Here is a 19076-nt window from a genome sequence, read left to right on the forward strand (position 1 = left end):
AGGCAAGGCTGTCACCATCCGTGTAAACAGAGCGCTGCCTGTTTTTTCCACGGCGGTGAAACCCAATCCTGGGTGGGATTAGCTGGCGCTGAACCGCACATGTTCATGGCCCCTCGGAAGCCCGTGTTATTTAAAACAGAGGGACAGGCGTAAAACAATGCGGGGCAGAAGCGCGCTATCACTCACGCGCCAGCCTTGGCAGACACGGAAGCCCCTCATCACACGCGAAGGAGGAGGCACACATCTCCAGTGCCGGCACCTTGTGACGGAAAGAGAGCACGTACAGGCATGACCGTTAACTGCAGAAAATAAAGTACATGTCTTCCAAATATGCCTACTTGTTGTTGCTGCTAACACTTTCACAAAATAAGGTCACAGCACCAACCCGAAGCCCACAATCATATTACGTGTGTTGGCACAAGTGGGTTGTTAGTGATACATAATTGTTTTCACCCAACACAGCATATCAAGTCATAAAACACCACAACATTACACAAATCCACACCACGGAACAGCACAACGCAGCTCACTGATAGTGTACTACACTGATTACTAAGAGGCAGAACACACGGGCTTCTGGCCATCCACTCTCATCATACCATATAAACACATTATTGCATGCATGCCGGATACAGTGTCCCCGTTTCAGGTGACAGCGCAGCTGCACAACCTGCTTTTGTTGCAGACTTCGGGTGTCCTGGGAATATGCAATCCCACTAACACCCCCTCCCCCATCCACACATATAGCTGATGTGTTTATGCATCCCAGCAAATGTGTCGGACTGGCACTGCCAACATTAGCCTGCCAGATGCATACACACACACACACACAAGCCCACAAGCGCGAGGCACAGAAGATGACAGGAAGAGCAGAACCAGCCCCCGCCCGCCCCCACCCTTCCTCACGCCCCAACACAATTAAACTGGTCTCTGTGGAAACTGCTAAAAGCCGTCCCCAGCCGCAACCGTAGCCCAGGTAATCGTTTTAAAATAGGTCTGAGGCTCCGAGCTGCCAGCGTTCCGTGCCGGGCAGGGCACGCAAGCTTGGCAAGCGTGCCCCTGTGCCCCTTCCCACCTCTCTGCTCACACAAAGGGGGACGTGCAGAATTTTCTTCCATTAAAAAGCAAACCAGCAGTGAGCAATTATTAGCTTTCTTGGCAAAGTGTAGCGGGGCAACACATGCCGTGTTTTGCAAGCTTTCAGGGTGGCACTGCTGCCCCGCTTTGGCAACACATGTCGTGTTCTGCAAGCTTTCAGGGAGGCACTGCTGCCCTGCGTTGGGCTGGTCTTCCACAACAGAACTTGAGGGGAAACAAGTTAACGCTTCCAGGGAGTTAATTTATGAAATGAATATCTTGGTGCCAACACATGTGGCTTTCGCAAGTTCGATGCCCCTGTCGTGAGGATGAACCTACATGGGTGCCATTAGGAGAGGGCAAGGCGTCTGATGCTACCATCTTAAGGAGAAGTATCCGAAAGCCGCCAAAAGCGCACACATCTACCGCCTTGGCACAGGGAGATATTTTCCGTTACAGCAATAAAAGTCATTAACGCAGGGGCATGTGTGCATAAACACGGTGCCGGACGATTCTCAGCCCAGCAGGGGAACAAACAGTTAAATAGTTGGGCGGCGGAATGCCTGGTAACCTTACCTCTCACTGGAGCAAGTCTGCCCCCTCTGCTCCCCGGACATGGCTGTCGTGCTCATCGGTTCCCGCTACCGGTCCCAAAAGCAGGCGGCCCGGGCGGCGCACTCCATTCCCCGCCCGCTCGCACGGAGGCACCGGCTACCACAGCAACGAGGGCAGCCGAGCGCCGGAGCTGCCAAGCCGGCTCAGGCGAGACCAGGCCACTCGCTCCGGGTGCAAGAAGTGCCCCCAGCCGGCCAGCATGGTGCCAGTGCAGGGGGGCGGGGGCGGCACAAGTTTCAAATGCCCCCTAGCGCTCACGGGCTTCACCGAGAACCTGTCTTTGGGGGGCGAGGGAGGACGAAAAAAAAGCGTGCGAGAGAAAGTGCACGAGTTGGGGGAAGGGGCGAGGGGGAGGAGAGGACGGAGCGCCGCGATGTGACATACATATGAAATGAGCAGGAGGACAATGCTGACAGGACGGCCAGGCAACTGCACTCTGGGGCAGCAGCAGCAGCAGCAGTTTCCAAGACCGGCCTCCAGCGGCCGGAGGCAGCGAGGGAGGGAGGGAGGGAGCCAGGGAACGGGAGGGAAAGAAAATAGCTGTCTAATTCACACAAGCCAGCCAAGGGAAGCAGCCGCGCTTGCCAAACCTTGCGCGGATTCCAGCGGCACCCGAGCGCGCACGCACGCACGCCCTCCCGCACGCCTCGCCGCCCCTCGCGCACACACACACACACACACTCACTCACATCGCACGCCGCCGTGTCCCGGGGGCCCGGGATTCCAGTGGACCCAATTAACAGTGCAGGTCGCAGCCTCCTCCGCGTGATCAATAGAAACTCAGCGGCGCTATCGTAGCCCTGGAAGAGGGAGAGCGGCTCGCCTCGGCGGATATGCAGAGCGCCGGGATCCCCCACCCCCTCCCCCCACCCGCACGGATGAGGCACACGAAACACAACCAAGCCAAAACTGTATCAGATTGGCATGAAAAAAAAGAGCACGCGAAGCAGATACCTTTACAAAGAACGCGCCTGGCGCGCTCGTTATCCCTGAGTGGGCTGTATTGTGTCGCACTCCCATTCTGCTCCCCCAAACTGCAGGCGCCCATTTCGGTCCACCTGACCAAGCTCAGCTTTGGCTGCCCTCTTTAACAATGATGTGTTCTAAGGCTGTGTAGTGGTAATTTCCTTGCCCACTGCTATTCTGCGGACTGTTTGATTCGGGTGAAATGAAGCTTCCACGTTTGAGGTGTCTATTCCTTTAAAGGAACAAAGGGCTGACATATTACGTTTTTTTCCCCATTAATAAATTGGTTCTTCTCACATGGGCGCCTTCCCATTGATTATCAGCCGCCGTTTGCTGTTTCATGGCAATTTCCAATAAGCTTCTTCTTTTGAGGGAAAGCAAGCACAAGCATTAACCCTTTCAGTGCTCGAAGCAGCTGAAAGCGGAGAAGTCAGCGCTTTCCATCCACTGGCGGCTCACACACAAAGCAATGGATGCCTGTGTGCAACTGATGAAATCATTATAATAACGTAGATTTTTTTTTAGGACTCATTGATAAGACAAGTGTTTTATTTATTTATTTTATGTATTTGATATTTGTAAGGTGCCTATACAACAAATGGTGTTTCAAGGCGCCACAAGACAAAAGGAGGTTGGGGGGGGCAAGTGAGAAAGATAACAATAAGGGTCCTACCGGGACTTGTGACATTCAGATCGTGCAAGTGCAGTAACAAGAAGTGTGAGGGACAGGGGGGTGGAAGAAGGGCCAGTCTGCGTGAGTGCAAAGTGCTAGTGTGGGAAGGGAAGTGCAGGGTAAAGAGGAGAGTGCAAGTGAAGGGGAGTGGGGGCAGAAACAGGGGATAGGCAAGTGAAGCGGGGAGGAGTGGAGGGCAAATGCCAGATAATTGCATGGGGTGATGGTGGTGAGGTTCCACATGCTAAGGGCGAAGAGGGGAGTGAACTGAAAGGGGGGCCTGGTGCCCTGTAGAACACAGAGGAAACCAGGCAGCCAGTCACTGCAGCAGAGCGGGGGTGTTAGCAGGGGAGAAGGAAGAAGAGAAAAGCGGGGGTCTTGAGGAGATTCTGGAACTTAAGGAGATCCGGCTCAAGCCTGAGAGGGGCAGGGAGGCCATTCCAGAGGGAGGATCCTGTGGTGGAGAGAGATCCACCCCCCATGCTCTGCTTGGAGAAGCGCCTGATCTGCAGAGAGTTGGAGCTAGAAGTCCGAAGGGCTCTAGCAGGGAGGTATTTAGGGAGGGAGAGTTGGATGTAGCGGCGTCCCAGGCCCCAGACAGCTATTCCAATATCTTCAGGCCAGTGAAGTAACTGGTCATCAACGGGCCCTTGCGTACTTCGCAGGATGGAGGGCTCATCCTTCAAGAATATAAGGTGAGATTGCTGAGAGGGCACTTCAGAGGTGATTAGAGGGGAGGACAGTGGGGGTGCTATCACTTGAATCCACAAGTGGCTAAATCCATCTCTCCACTTGTAGGAGAATATTTCTACGGGTTAAGCAGACAAGAATTGGAGGGCAGATTCAGTCAGTCATCGCTGCACTACACATCACGTGGGTGGAGGCCGCAGCAGTCCGGGTCCGACCGACGCCCCTGTGGGAGCCAGGTGAGCGTAACAACTATTGATAGAAGCAGAAAGGTGGACACCAAAATATTTGAATCCTAGGAGACACCATTTCATGCCTAAAGTGCTAGTGCTAGTGTGATAAGAGGTGTAATGTATGTTAAGTGGGATAATCTCCAATTTATCATTATTAAGTTTGTAGCCTGAAGCTTCCGAAAATCTAGATATTATATTTAGGAAATATTGGGCACTTTGCTGTGGTTTTTTTTAATGAATAAAAGTATGTCATCAGCACACGCCGCTGTTTTGATATGTAGCTGATCAAATGGAATTCCCAAAATATGAACATCTTGTTTTATGGCTTCTAGAAATGGTTCTAACGCTAAAATAAAAACAAATGGAGATGACGGGCATCCCTGGCGTGTTCCTCTAGATAAAGGGAAGAAGGGGGACAACTGACCATTCACAAAGACTGCTGTTTTAGGATTAGAGTATAGAACTTTAATCATAGAAAGAAAAGGGGGGGCAAAACCGTGCCACCTGAGCGCGTCAAACATAAAATCCCATTCGACTCTATCAAAAGCTTTTTCTGCATCAAGGGCAATCGCAGCATAGGGATCACTTGGTTTGTGTAAAATGTCAATGATGTCTAGAAAAAGTCTTATATGGGAAGAAGACACTCTACATTTTACGTAACCAACTTGGTCTTGCTTAAGAAGATTGGGTAGGATCTGTAGTAATAAGATAAATTTGGCGGTAATTTTGGGGGGTTGAGGAGCTTCATTAGGTTTAGGGAATACTATTAGCATAGTTTCAAGAAAAGAGCCTTAGGCCCTATCATTTGAAATTAAATGAGAATAAAGTTTGCTAAGCTTAGGGACTAATAGATTGGAAAAATGGCCGACAAAATCAAAGGGAAAGCCATTCAGTCCTGGGGATTTGCATTTTTTAAGGTTCTTAATAGCTAAATGTATTTCATGGGGAGTAATTGGATCATTGTTTGATGAGAGATTGGTCTAAGGATAGGAGTTATGGGGTATATTATGTAGGAAGTCATTAATAGCGGGATTATTAGGAGGGGCTTCAGATGTATATAGATTGTAATATAATTTCTTAAAGGCTTGAACAATTTCCTTATCTAAACATTTTCTAATCCCTAAATGATCTTGAATAACAACAATTTTGTTTTTCTCATTCTTAAGTTTAAGGTAAGAAGCCAGTGATTTACTAGTTTTATTGGAGAATTGGTAAATTTTAGCTTTATATTTTAGCAGATTAGTGCATGAATATTGTGTAATAATTTTGTTATATTGAAATCTTAGTTTCAGAATGTCCTTAAGGACTAAGGAAGAGTTAGTGCGGGCAAATTTAATTTCTAGGGGTTTAAACCATTTGAGAATGGATTCAGATTTAAATGTAAGTTGTTTTCCTTTTGCTAGCCACAAATTAAATGATATGACCTCTAAGAACTGCTTTATAGCAGTCCCAAATATTGGTAATAGAAGTGTCCTGATCCTTATTTTCAGAGAAAAAATTATTATGTTGTTGTGTGATAAACTGCATAAATGGTTCAACATTTAAAAGACTTGTATTACATCTCCATCTACTGGAGTTGTGAGAGGTTATTGGGGTAGCAATTTGCACTGGAGCATGATCAAAGATTACAATGGATTCCATCTGAGCATCAAGTAGGAGGCTAACCATAGAATTGGGGATAAATGGTTCATCGTTGGTATTAGGGCTTAAAATAAAGTGAATATGAGAAAAATATGGAAAAAAAACATTGTTACCCAGGAAAATGCATCAACCTGAAGTAAAAGCAATCTTTCTGATTTGAAAAATATTGAAAGTTGCACAAAAAATAGTTCAGCATTAATAAAAGGGCTAAAAATGAAGTGAAAAGGTGAAAAAAGAGGCAAAAAACCTTTGTTGTTCAGGAAACCACCGAGCCAATTCGAAGCAGCTTTCAATCCAACCCTCCAGAGGATCCATAAACAAACATGCAGGGAGCAGAAATCCTTGCATGTCCCCCTCGTACTCCCGCCATCCAATGAAGGCTTCACGGTGCTGGATGCAGTCTAAATTAAGGTACGTTCCAAATTAAATTATAAATGAAACACTTCGCTGGAGCGCGGAAATTAGGCACCGCTCTCATCGGCTCCAAGCCACACCCCAGAACTTCATTTCTAAAAGTGCAAAGAGGCCCGTATCTGTCAAAATATCACCCTGCTAACTTCAGAAAACAGATTATGTTACAGACATTTTAAAATGATAAAATTCCAGTGTTAGGATTCCATCAACTGTCAGAGGATTGTACACATCTCATAATAATATGGTGGACTTAAATAATATCCAACAGTATAATATCTAGAAAATCAGTGATTCTATTGTGTTGTTTTGAGTAATATAAAATAGTGCTGATCTGGATTTTAACTCTCAGCCAAATAGCCCTCCCACCTTAGAGAGTCTTCTAGGGGACAATGTTGGAAAAGAACTCTAACATACCCAGAAAATAGAATTTGTGGTCTTCAGAGAGATTAACAGCAGGGGCAAACAGATAGCTAGATTTACAACCTAGCCTTAAAGGCAGATTCACCCTGTTAAAAGTAACATTTTCTAACTCTGGCTGATAATCAAAATTGCCTTTTTGAAGCAAATGCAGTGATAACAAAATGACCTGTCATCCTATTTTGAACACATCACTCCCTGAAGCCATTGAGATTGTTTGTTTGAGTCACATGCAGAAGAAAGGCTAATTATGCTCATAGTTCTGTAGCCATATGACTTGGAGAAAAAATGATGGGTGTGCCGCAACAATAAGAGTTTTCTCTTCGATTTGACACACATTGGCAATGATTTTTAATAATGAATGAAATGAGAAAATGTCATAACTTTTTCAAGCAACATGCTCAATAGTTATATATCACGTGTGCAAGCACAGATTCCAATAATCATGGTTTCACTGACTTCACATGTTCCTACCCTGAAAAAATCAATTTAGCATGCAAAGTATTTAGGAATAGTTCTGGCCCCCACCTTTTTCATGTTTCAGGTATAGACATTATTTATTGATTTATTATTTTCTTTTTTTCATTTATAAAGTGCACAAACATCCCTGAGGCATCAAGGTGCTGTTACAGAACCAGTTACTTGCAATACATAAATAAGCAAAGACAGTAAGGAGCAATAAACTGTAGGAAAAACATGAAGGTGAGTCTAGCTAGGCAAACATCCAAGTTTTGAAAGATCTTCTAAATACACAGTAGGACGATTCTGCTCTTAAAGTGGGGGGCAGGGAGTTCCACTACTTAGCTACTATGTATGGGAAGCTCAGGCGCCCAACTTTGAACCATTTGAATTTCGGTTGGAGGTGACACCACGCATAAGGGGTTCTTGTAGGCCTCAATTACTGGGATCTTATGATTTTCTGAGATAGGTATGGCAAAGCCATTTTGGAGAGGCACATATGCATGATGGACATAATTTTGAAGATAATCCTTTCCCGTATTGGGAGCCAGTGTACTGCTATCCTAGCATCGGTTATGCCGTTCCGTTTGGGAATATTGAGCACGGCTCTGAGGGCATTATTTTGATTGACTTGCCTTTTCTGTACATCTTTTGCATAGGTGCCAGCAAAGAGGATGTTAGAGTAGCCGAGTCTGGTCCCAATGACTGCTTGTGCTATAGTCAAGCAGCTGTCCATGGACATAAAAGGTCTTGCAGCATTTATGAGTTTTGTGGTATATGCTGCTGAGGTTGCAATGGCGTTCACCAGATGGGATGATGAGTGGGTGGCATCGAGGTAAACACAGAGCATCTTCACCTTGGAGGATAAAGGGACCTGAATGTCGTCAATTGTGAAGGCTGAATATTGCTGGTTATGTTTTTTTAGTACCGCAGGTGGACCTGCTAGGCAGATCTCTGTTTTATAGCCCATTCAAGCAGAGACGGTTCTCTGCCATCCATGCCTGAATGGTGCAATAGGCATCATTGAGAGTGTTGGAGTCTTCATCATAGTTGCCAAAGAGTCGAAGGAGGATTTGTGTGTCATCACCATAGTTAGTGGAAGCTATGCTGATGGAATCCAGGATGTTAAAGATGGGTTTGGTAAATATGTTATAGAGTGCTGGGGGAGATGCAGGATCCTTGTGGAACACCACATAAGATAGGTCTGGGAGGTGCACTGGCATTCTCCCCGAACACTCTCATAAATCTCCCCTCTAGAAAGGAGGCTGTGAGGTAGCTTCCGCGTGGAAGGCTGCCGCAAAGTTGAGATGATGGCGCCAAATTTTATGATCCACCAGATCTAATGCTGATGACAGATCAAGGAGAAGGAGGAGTGCATGTTTACATTCATCCCTGATCTGACCCATTTGATTTTTCAAATCTATCAACGCAGACTCTTTGCCATATCCTGGGCGGGAACCAGATTGGCGCTGTGACGAATCAACTTCCTGGGCAACATTGGTCCAGAGATGAATATCAGTTTCTAAACCATAAATCAACCCCACACCGCTAGTACACCAGAAGGGATCAAAACAGATTGGAATACAAGTAAATTAGAGGACATCCTTGTCCAATTTTGGTAACGTGGATGGAACAGTAGGATTATCTCTGCAAGGTCGTGGATCGTTGGTTAGTTGCAACACAGTGAAAATACAATTATTACCAAATGATAAAAGGGACTGTCCAGTCAAGGTTGTATAAAACGATTTACTTTGTTATTACTACAACAGACAGTTCTAGCACACTACAATTACAACCCACACTGTAAAGGAACCCAGAGGATAGACAGATTTGCAAAGGAAAGGGATAATCTCTGGATACTGGCAGGAGGGTAGTTGGTAAAGTAATCAGTCCTATAGTTCAAGATTATTTGTTTCCAGCACTAAAGGGCAAAGAGTCGTAACTGTCTCTAGGGGCTTTCAGAGAAGAACCAGTGGATCAGAACCACAATGTACCTGGTGCTGAAGAAGTTCTTGGTGCTCGACAGCATCAAGGCGGTTCCAGGGTGCTTCGCAGCCCATGCGACAGAGTTAGTGGTTGGAGACAGCTGCAGGTACCAGGCGACAGGCAGTTCAGCGATATTGGATGGACATCTGCAGGCTGTCTGACGTAGCGGCTTAGGGCCAAGAATCATTGTCTCTGTGCTGGTTGGTGGATCTGGAATGCCGGTCGAGGCATCGCGGATAGCTTTGGTGACTGTGGTGAGACAGTCGGTGGGGCAGCCGGTTGCGGTTTGAGGACTCGACTGTCTCGAAATTGCCCTAAAAAAGATCTATGCCCTTACGGAACCTGAGAACCTTCACCTACGACAATACTTAGACCAGTACCTTGCCAATGGCTTTATTCGCCCATCCAAGTCCCCTGCATCTTCAGCTTTGTTCTTCGTACCCAAAAAGGAAGGGGACCTCAGAACGTGCATAGACTACCGCGCATTGAACCAGATAACTGTTAAGAACCGATACCCATTGCCTCTGATCCCTGAACTACTAGACCAAGTGAAGGATGCTTGTATCTACACTAAGTTAGATCTCCGAGGGGCATATCATCTGGTACGTGTAAAGAAAGGCGACGAATGGAAGACGGCCTTACGCACCAAGTATGGATTATTCGAGTATCAGGTGATGCCCTTCAGGTTGTGCAATGCACCAGCAGCCTTCCAGTATTTTATGAACGATGTCCTTCGTGAACTCATTGACGTCTGTGTTGTCGTATACATAGACGATATTCTAGTGTACTCCTCCTCAGAATCAGACCATGTTAAGCACGTACGTGCAGTCCTTGAGAAACTACGCCAGCACAAGTTATATGCAAAATTGGAAAAATGTGTTTTTCATGTTACGGAAGTTGAATTCCTTGGTTTTATCCTGACTCCAAAAGGAGTCCGAATGGACTCACGAAAGGTGGACGCAATTCTCAAGTGGCCATCACCTAGTTCAGTTAAAGGGGTACAAAGCATGCTCGGATTTGCCAATTTCTACCGCAGATTCATTCCGGACTTTTCACATGTTGTACATCCCATCACAGCACTTTTGCGAAAGAACAAACGCTTCTTGTGGACCAAAGAGGCTGAAAAGTCCTTCCAAGAGCTGAAAGCGAAATTCACGTCTGCGCCTGTCTTAAGACATGCACGCCCAGAACTTCCATACATAGTGGAAACTGATGCATCCAGTTTAGCCATGGGAGCTGTCCTGTCCCAGAAGGATCCTGAAACTGGTCAACTTCACCCAGTGGCATTTTGGTCCAGAAAGTTCTCGGCACCCGAGTTAAACTATGCGGTTACCGATAAAGAGTTATTAGCCATCAAATCTGCCTTTAAGGCTTGGCGACACTATCTTCTCGGTGCCTGGTATACCATTACTGTAAACAACGATCACCGGAACTTGCAGTATCTAAAAACAGCCAAAGCCCAATCATCGCGCCAACTTTGATGGTCATTGTTCTTTGCCGAATTCGATTTTGTGATCACTTATCGACCAGGCTGTAAAAATGGCAAGGCAGATGCCTTATCCCGAATAGGAATGGAAGAAGCATATGTGAACCCGGAGCCGGTGCCTATAATTTCTGAACAAAGAATTCTTGGCATAACTAATTTACAGACACTAGAAGAAATTAATTTAAAAATTCAACAACTCTTCGATCCAGCAGCACTGCAGGACTGGGTAAAGAAAGGCCCGGATTACTCAGTCATCAATGATCTACCCTACTATCAAGGACGACTATTTTTACCACACAAGGAATTACAGGAACTTGTCATCTCCAATTATCATGATACCCTGATAGAAGGTCACCCAGGTATCGCAAAAACCGAAGCTAAAATTAAGAGACAATTCTGGTGGCCCACCTGCAAAAAGATATAAAGTCATTTGTGATGTCTTGCGGCATTTGCGCCCAAAACAAAAGTCAGAAGAAAAAACCAGCTGGCCTTTTACAACCTTTGGATATTCCACCTACACCATGGCACACCTTGTCTTTAGACTTTATTACTGATCTACCTCCATGTATTGGATTTAACACCATTCTAGTTATCGTGGATCTTTTTCCAAGATGGCCCACTTTATTCCTTTGAAGGGATTACCTTCTGCTTCAATTCTGGCCAAGGATTTCCTCAAAAACATTGTTTCAATACATGGGTTTCCTTCCGTATTGGTCTCTGACCGAGGTAGTCAATTAATTTCACATTTTTGCAAGAAATGTTGCCAATTGGTGCAAATCGACGTAAGGTTATCAACCAGTCACCATCCCCAGACCGATGGTCAGATGGAGAGGACCAACCAGACCCTTGAACAGTACCTACGTTGCATGCTTCACCAGACCGAAAGTAATTGGAAAGATATTTTATGGATTTCCGAATATGCATACAATAACTCTGTTCATTCAGGAAACGGACAAAGCCCCTTTTATACCATATATGGACAGCACCCTCGAACCTCAGAACTCGATTCTCCTCAGCACTTAGAAATGCCCACAGTTAGTCATTTGCATTCTACTATTACACAAGCCTTCAAGGAATTAACAGAACATTTGAAGCAAGCAAAAGAGAAATACAAGAAAAATGCTGATCTACATAGAAGTGAAACTCCACAGTACCAAATTAGAGATCAGGTTTGGCTAGCTACAAAACACATACCTCTGAAAGGAACTCAGACTTTTAATCCTAGATATTTAGGACCTTACACCATTAAGGCCATTATCAACCCGGTGGCCGTCAAACTGGAATTACCCTTGTAAGCGATATTCAATCAACACTACAGCTAAGTCAATGCCTAGTCTGGGATGCTGAGGAAAACCCTTATTGATGTATTTTTATATCCAGTTCAGTACTCTGCATGACAACCCTTATATAACACCCCCCTCTTAGAATCCCCCTGACCCCACTGAGCCAAGAAGTAGGTTTGTTTTGCAAATTAAAAGGTTTATTTGAAAATGTAAACAATATATATATCACACTTCTATAAATAAATTGATAATGGATATTACACTTGTGAATATGAGCAGTAATCAGCAAGAGGTAACTATGAATAGGAACAGAAGAACAAGGTGGGAAAGAATGCTTTATATGGTTCAAGGAAACGCAAGGTGGAATAAAATGCAGTACAGAAATAACTTTTGACAATTCACCCCCCCCCCCTATGCAATACCAGAAATGGAGGGAGAGCACACAGTCTTCAGGAATCCCAACAAATCACACTTTATAATGCAATACATAGTTCCAGTTCTCCCAGCAAGCTTAGGGAAAACAGGGATGAGTTTTAAACACAGGCGAATTACTTTAATGTGGTTTGCAAGGAAGTGAAAAGGTGCTAAAATTGCTTTTAATTCCATCTAGAGGTTCAGGGTAGGTGATGGCTACTTTATATTAGTGCAGGCTCACTTTAACAATGCTCTATGAGTTATTACCAAGTTGCAAACGGATTTTAACAAAAGAAAGAATGGAACTGCTATTTTGACAAGTGGAGAAATTGAGCCAAAATCGCAAATCGATTGAGGTAAAAGTATAAGAAGTAGGAAGTCGGTTCTAGGCTTGTTGGAAAGCTTAGATTCTAAGCTTTCAGAGGAAAGTTAAATTGTGTTTCTAGCCCAAACGGTTCCAGGGATACGAACGATTAAATACAGGTAGTTTTTAGGATTTAAAGTAAACTCAAAATGACAGGTGACAGCTTGCAGCTGCAGAATTGACAGGTGACAGTTGTGCAGCTTTAAAAATGACAGATGACACGATTTCTAGGAGGCAGTTCTACTTAGGTTAAAATAGTTTGGATTAGATTATTTTAACTAAGAGATTGGTTCTGCACAGTTCTGCTAGGTACTCACAATATAAATTTGAATTAGGCCTCGTCACGGATCTGGTCAACACGTCCGGCTGCGGTTCTGTCTGCTCGGCGGGTCAATCAGGCACAGGTTCTGCTCACAGCGATCTGGGTCAGCTCTGCTCTGCTGGTCTAGCCTCTCTGGATTCTGGATGTAACACTGCTTTCTGCGTACTGCTACAGGTTCTTGCAAAACAGCTCGCCCGGCTGTGGAATAGTTTGGTTAGTTTTGAGGCCTGCTGAAGAGGATTCAGTTGGTGGATTCAGGCCTCTCTGCTACAAATTCTGGAGTTAATTTCTACTACAGGTTCTGGAGATTGATAGATTTGAAGTCTGGATCTCTGGAGGTGAAGTCGTCGGTCAGCATGCTCCGCAGCAAATGGAATTGAATGTCTCTACCTGTCCCAGCAGTCTCTTTTTATGTGTTTTGGAAAGTGGGTGTGTGCGTTGGTCATAACTAAACCTGCCCCACTCACTTATCATTGGCCAATTCCTCCTCTCTCCCTTGATTGGGGGAAGGAAATGTGAGTCAGAGTGATGCTGCAGGTTTCATGGTCAGAGGAACCTCCCCTTATCAGATTGCACACAAATCTATTTCTGACCCAAATACATATTTATCTATGTACCATTTTTCTAATATTATAGGTCCAGTTAACATATTTTCTGTAGCACCAAACCATCTGATCCCTGTCTTTGTACGATGTCGTGTCCACTGATGACAGAATTCTCCCCTTTTCATCCAGATAACGACCTCTAAACCTTTCCAGATTTTACATAAATGTGCACCAGGGATATGGGTAACAAATGATAAAGTGTCAGATTTTTAACATGCATACATTTGGAGTGAGACCCTATTTTCCGCTAGCAACCCCCAGAATACACCACTGGGTCCTAACGCCTCTTAAAATGTGCACCGAAAAATCACAAGAATAATGGTATTACTTATATAATTCTGACAAGTCCGTACTATGAATTATCCATCTTTTTTTAAATTATGCCCTGGTCAAAAAGGGGTGTGGCTTCCCACATCACAGGGTGGAATAACTGGTTTATCCACTTCCCCCAAGCTCAGCTGCTAGCAGAGGCACTGCCCCTCCCAGTTTTCCCAAGAGGAAGCAATTTTACGACGCCCCCAATATAAGATTTGCCTGAGTCAAGGAAGTTGCATTGTTCTGTCCCTTCCAGTTCCCAGGTGCTCCACCCCTAATCTAATCAGAGAGGTGTCAAATCCTTTTGGCAAGGAGAAGAGTGGCTGAGCAGGTTTCAACTCCTGTCGGGGGTAGTTGTCAGGCAGAATTCAGTTTCATTAAGCCAGGTTTCAGCTAAATGTCACTTTAGTTCCCAGTTTAAATCAAAACTTACAATTTTACATGTGCATTAAATAATTACTTCCTTCAAGTCATTTCAGAATATAGTTTTACATTGTATCCACCTCTTAGCAAGTTTTTCCTTGGCCTGGTTTTGGTTCCTCTGTTCAGTTTTACACAAAAGTCTGGTGGTTTTAAAACGCCGGCTTTCTGATAGTGGTAAGTACTGGTAAAGCAACCATTTTTGGGATTAAGAAAATGAACTTCCCACAGTTCTGAGTTGCTTTTTGGCAATCAGCATTGCCATTCCCAATGGTTTCAGGCTACTGTGTGTGTAGCCCAATGGTGGTTTTAGGCAGTGCCCTCCTGTGCTCACAACATAGGCAAAAATGGGTGGCAGCCTATTCTTCATGTTTTCCCTGTGCACTCTCTGGGGAGGTCTGGCCATCATGATGTTTTCCATGCCAGTACTGCACAGTTTTATGGTAGGGCTTGGATGCATGGGTAAAAACATCCCACAAGCCCCCCCTCTTGCGATGGCCATTCTGTCCTTTCACTGATGGAACTCGCAAGATCTGGGATGTTCGCATCCTCTTCTTCCAATTCCATAGATGGTACAGTTCAGCATATTTTCCTCCACCCAGTTGGATCGATCGGTTCTCCTCACCGGTCCTGATGGGAATATTGGGCGGTACCCCGGGCCCCTCGGGTCTCTGCTCCCGGTCCCCGGTCGTCCTCCTTGGTCAGTCTCCATGGTTTCATCTCTCCTAGGATGATAAAGCAAAGCGGCAATACACATTCCTAGACATTTTCCCACCACTATTAATGGTGTGGCGAACATATACATTTTATGAATCAGAAGATATGAACATATACATTTTCTTTTTTAACTTAGGAGACAAGAACATATACATTTATACAAGGATCACAGAATTGTATATGCTATATGTGGAATATTTTAGGGTTGGAACTGAATTACTCTGGAGCGGCCCCCTCTGGGATTCCAGTGGATTCCTCCAGTTGTTGCAGAGTGTGCCTGGGATGGCAACACTTTAGCTGATTTATATGTACGCACTTGTCTTCCCCCTCTGCCAAACCGCCTTTGGGGATGCAGATCTTATAGGCAACAGGGGAGATCTTGTCTATAATTTCAAACGGTCCCTTCCATGTAGGCAAGAATTTTCGCTGTTTGGCCTGGTTCCTTTGGAAATTGTATAGATAGACCCGATCACCCACCTTATATTCCTTTCGGGTTGTTTTTAAATCATAGTGGGTCTTCATGCTCTCGGCTGATCTTTCTAGATTCCGCTGAGCATAGGCAAAAGCATGCTGAAGGTGTTTCCTTAAATTCTCCACATACTCATGAGTTGTGGAGGCATTTATCAGGTCTGCTCTTGAGTCCTGTAGAGCAAATGCTGGGGAAGCACCATCTTGCGTCCCGTCATCAACTCAAATGGTGACATTTTAGTTGCAGATGAAGGGGTAGATCTGATGGCCATTAGGACCAGAGGTAATCGGATATCCCAACTTGGCCCAGAATCTGCCACAAACTTTTTTAATATGCTCACAATGGTTCGGTTGTGTCTCTCCACTGCTCCAGAAGAAGCTGGCCTGTAAGCAATGTGTAGCTTCCTTTTAACCCCCAGTATCTCCCACATCTTTGTCATTACTTCACTGGTGAAGTGGCTACCCCTGTCTGACTCAATCCTTTGAGGTAGACCAAAACGGGAAAAGATGTGGTTAATCATCAGGGAAGCTGCTGTTTCTGCCTTGCAGTTTGGGGCTGGGAGACATTCCACCCACTTGGTAAACAAGCATGTAACGGTCAACATGTACTTGTTTCCTCTAGACGAGCGGATAACAGGGCCTACAGAGTCGATTTGCAAATCTGACCATGGCAGTGTCATCCCCCTCTTTTGGAGAGGTGCACGGTGTGTGAGGGATGATGGGTGAAATTCTGCACACACAAGACACCCCTTCAAGTATTGGTCGAGGTCCTGCCCCATGTGTGGCCAGTATGCAACCTCTCTTAAGATTTCCAGTGTTGTGTGAAACCCCCTATGACTGGCGGTGGCCGCATCATGGGCGTGACTTAACATCAGGCCTCGGAATGAGGTAGGAACCACCCACTGATCAAGGCCAGCTTGGGATTTCCTTACCAGCAAACCGTCTTGGATTCGGAACATTTTTGGACATTTCATCAACACTCTTAGGTCCTCTTTCCCAATGTAATCGGTATCCGTCAGGGGAAAGTTCTCAGGGTCCTCAATGTGTTGGTAAAACTTACCAATTATTGGATCCCCCTTCTGAGCTGTAATTAACTCATCATCAGGGGTCTCCTTACTCCATTGGGCAGTTGAAAGATCATTGTGAGCATTTGTCTGGGACCTAGTGATCGCAGTGACCTGGTTTTCCCCCAACAGGAATTCTATTTCTATTAGATCCCCTTGGATGGCCCCGGTTTTGGCCAGCTGATTAGTTAAGTCATTTCCAGTTTTGTCTGGTCCCTCTACTTTGGAATGACCCTTGATGTTTTTCCAGTAGATGGTCATCCCATTCGATGTGACCAGATCATCAATATTTTGGATTAACTTTCCATGTTTCAGGGGTTTGTTATTAGCGTATAACATGCCTCTGGTTTTCCAGTTGACCAGGTGCTCCACGAACCCGTTCCGTACATAATCCGAATCTGTGATTATGACCAGTTTGTGGAGTTGATGTTGGACAGCAGTGAGGATGGCCTGATGCACAGCCATCAATTCTGCCACCTGACTACTTCGGGGACCAATTTTGTATCCAGCGGAGGGTTCTGGGAACTCCTTCACCCATGCATTCCCTATGCCAGCCACCAGTTCTTTCTCCCCGTCGTTGTCAACATGGTAAGAGCATCCATCCACATAGACAGTGGGCATTCCCTCACACTTGTCTTCTTCAAATACTTTGTGTGGGGAATTAAGGTATGCCTCCATGTTGTCCTTGATTTTTAGACTTTCGTCCTCGAGACAGTTTTCTCTGGCACAATCATGCAAGTCAGCCAGACCTTGCGCGAGGGGACTCTTCTTGTTTTGGCCATATCTGACCTCCACAGGAAAGCCTTGCATTGACAGAATCCAGGAAGTAATTCGGGAATTACTCACATTTCCGGCCCGGATTCTGTCACTTTGGAGATATTGCAGAGGATGGTGTGGAGTCTCCACTATGATGTGTTCCCCTGGATAAACGGGCGGTAATTCTTCAATGCCCACACCGTTGCCAGGAGTGCCTTCTCACAATCGTTGAATTTCTCCTCCACAGAGGATAAAGTTTTGCTCGCATAGCAGATTACTTTATTGACCTTGTCATGCTTTTTGTATAATACTGCCGTCAAGCACGTATCAGAGAACCCTGTCTCCAGGAAGAACTCCTTGTTTCTGACAGGGTAAGCTAGGCAAGGCGCTTGTGAGAGGCTTCTTTTGAGTTGTCTTACTGCCTCGGATTGTTCTGGACCCCATTCCCACTTGACCCCCCCCATTCAAGAGATGAATCAGGGGTCTAGTGATCTCTGCGTAGCTTCAATGAACTTTCTGCTTTAATTAGTCAGTCCAAGGAGGCTCCTTAGTTCTCGCAGAGTTGTGGGATCCTTCAGTTTCTGGAGTGCTTCCACTTTCTTTTCTTGGGGACAGAGACCCTGAGGAGTAATCTCATACCCCAAGAAATTAACACAGGTTCTACACCACTGTGCTTTCTGAAAGGAAAGTTTTGCTCCGGCGGCCCTCAACTGCGTCAGAACATAACGGATCTCCGCTATGTGTTCTTCCACAGATGAACTTTTGATGAGGACATCATCTACATAAGCCAGGTTACCCCTCGCACCCAGGTCGGGCATGGCCTTATGTAAGAAAATGTTGAATTCATTGCCGGAGTTGAGGTATCCGAAGGGAGTCCGGGTCCATGTGTACTGCTGGCCCCCAAAGGTAAAAGCCAGTTTTTATTGGTCTTCCCTACTGACAGGCACGGTCCAGTATCCATTGGTCAGGTCTATTGCTGTGAATACCTGTGACCCTTGAATCTGGGCCAGCCCTTGGTCAATGTAGGGTAGAGGCCATCGGGAAGTATGGACCCGTTTGTTGAACTCCCTAAGGTCGGCGCAGAGTCTCCACTGGCCGTTTGGCTTCAATATTCCCAGCACCAGATTATTGAAAGTGCTGTGGACTGGACGGATTATTCCCCGGGACTCAAGGTTCTTAATTATTCAGTAAGGGACTCCATGGATGCGAGAGGCAAGCGATATTGCTCCACAAACACTGGAGTCATTCCAGGGTCCGTGGGAATTGTTGTGGTGTGGATGTCGGTGCGACCACAGTCATATGAGTCTACCGCAAAGAGATCTTGGAAATCCAAGAAAACTTGTTTCAACTTTTGCTTCTGTTCCAGAGTCACACAGTCATCAGCTAGGTTGACTCTCTCTTCCACCATCTGCCTGAAGCCTGGAAAGACTTCTGGTTTGGCTATCTCAGCGGCCTCCTCCAGCTGGGTGGAGAAGTCCCTGGTCAGAGTACTGATTTGGACTGGAGGCTTCAGATGGGAAAGGCAGCCCTCATGGACCTGGAAAATCACCTCATCCCTCCTGAAGTCACAAGTCACATCTTCCTTACCATAAGGGCAGGAAGTGTACACCAGGAAGTTCCCCCCATGCCGGGTGAAAATCCTGTCTCGTGTTGTATTGTCCTCACTGTCACTGTCAAAACAGTCCTTGGGGATC

The 19076-nt window shown here is 45.6% G+C and overlaps 1 protein-coding gene across 6 annotated transcripts in view; it reads right to left on the minus strand.

The window, feature by feature from the left end:
• FAT3 (FAT atypical cadherin 3) overlaps positions 1-2529 on the minus strand; it is a 1069235-nt gene extending 1066706 nt beyond the window's left edge. For 5 of the 6 annotated variants that reach the window (XM_069639365.1, XM_069639363.1, XM_069639364.1 and 2 more), the window contains exon 1: positions 1654-2317. The gene's annotated coding sequence lies outside the window, so the exon portion shown is untranslated. Of the gene's footprint in view, positions 1-1653; positions 2318-2381 lie in introns of those variants that run through there. The other variant, XM_069639361.1, reaches the window with a different exon arrangement.
• Between the last annotated feature and the right edge of the window lie 16547 nt (positions 2530-19076).

This window comes from Ambystoma mexicanum, chromosome 7q (genome assembly GCF_040938575.1).
Source record: "Ambystoma mexicanum isolate Mex_15411 chromosome 7q, UKY_AmexF1_1, whole genome shotgun sequence".
Lineage (NCBI taxonomy): Eukaryota > Metazoa > Chordata > Amphibia > Caudata > Ambystomatidae > Ambystoma > Ambystoma mexicanum.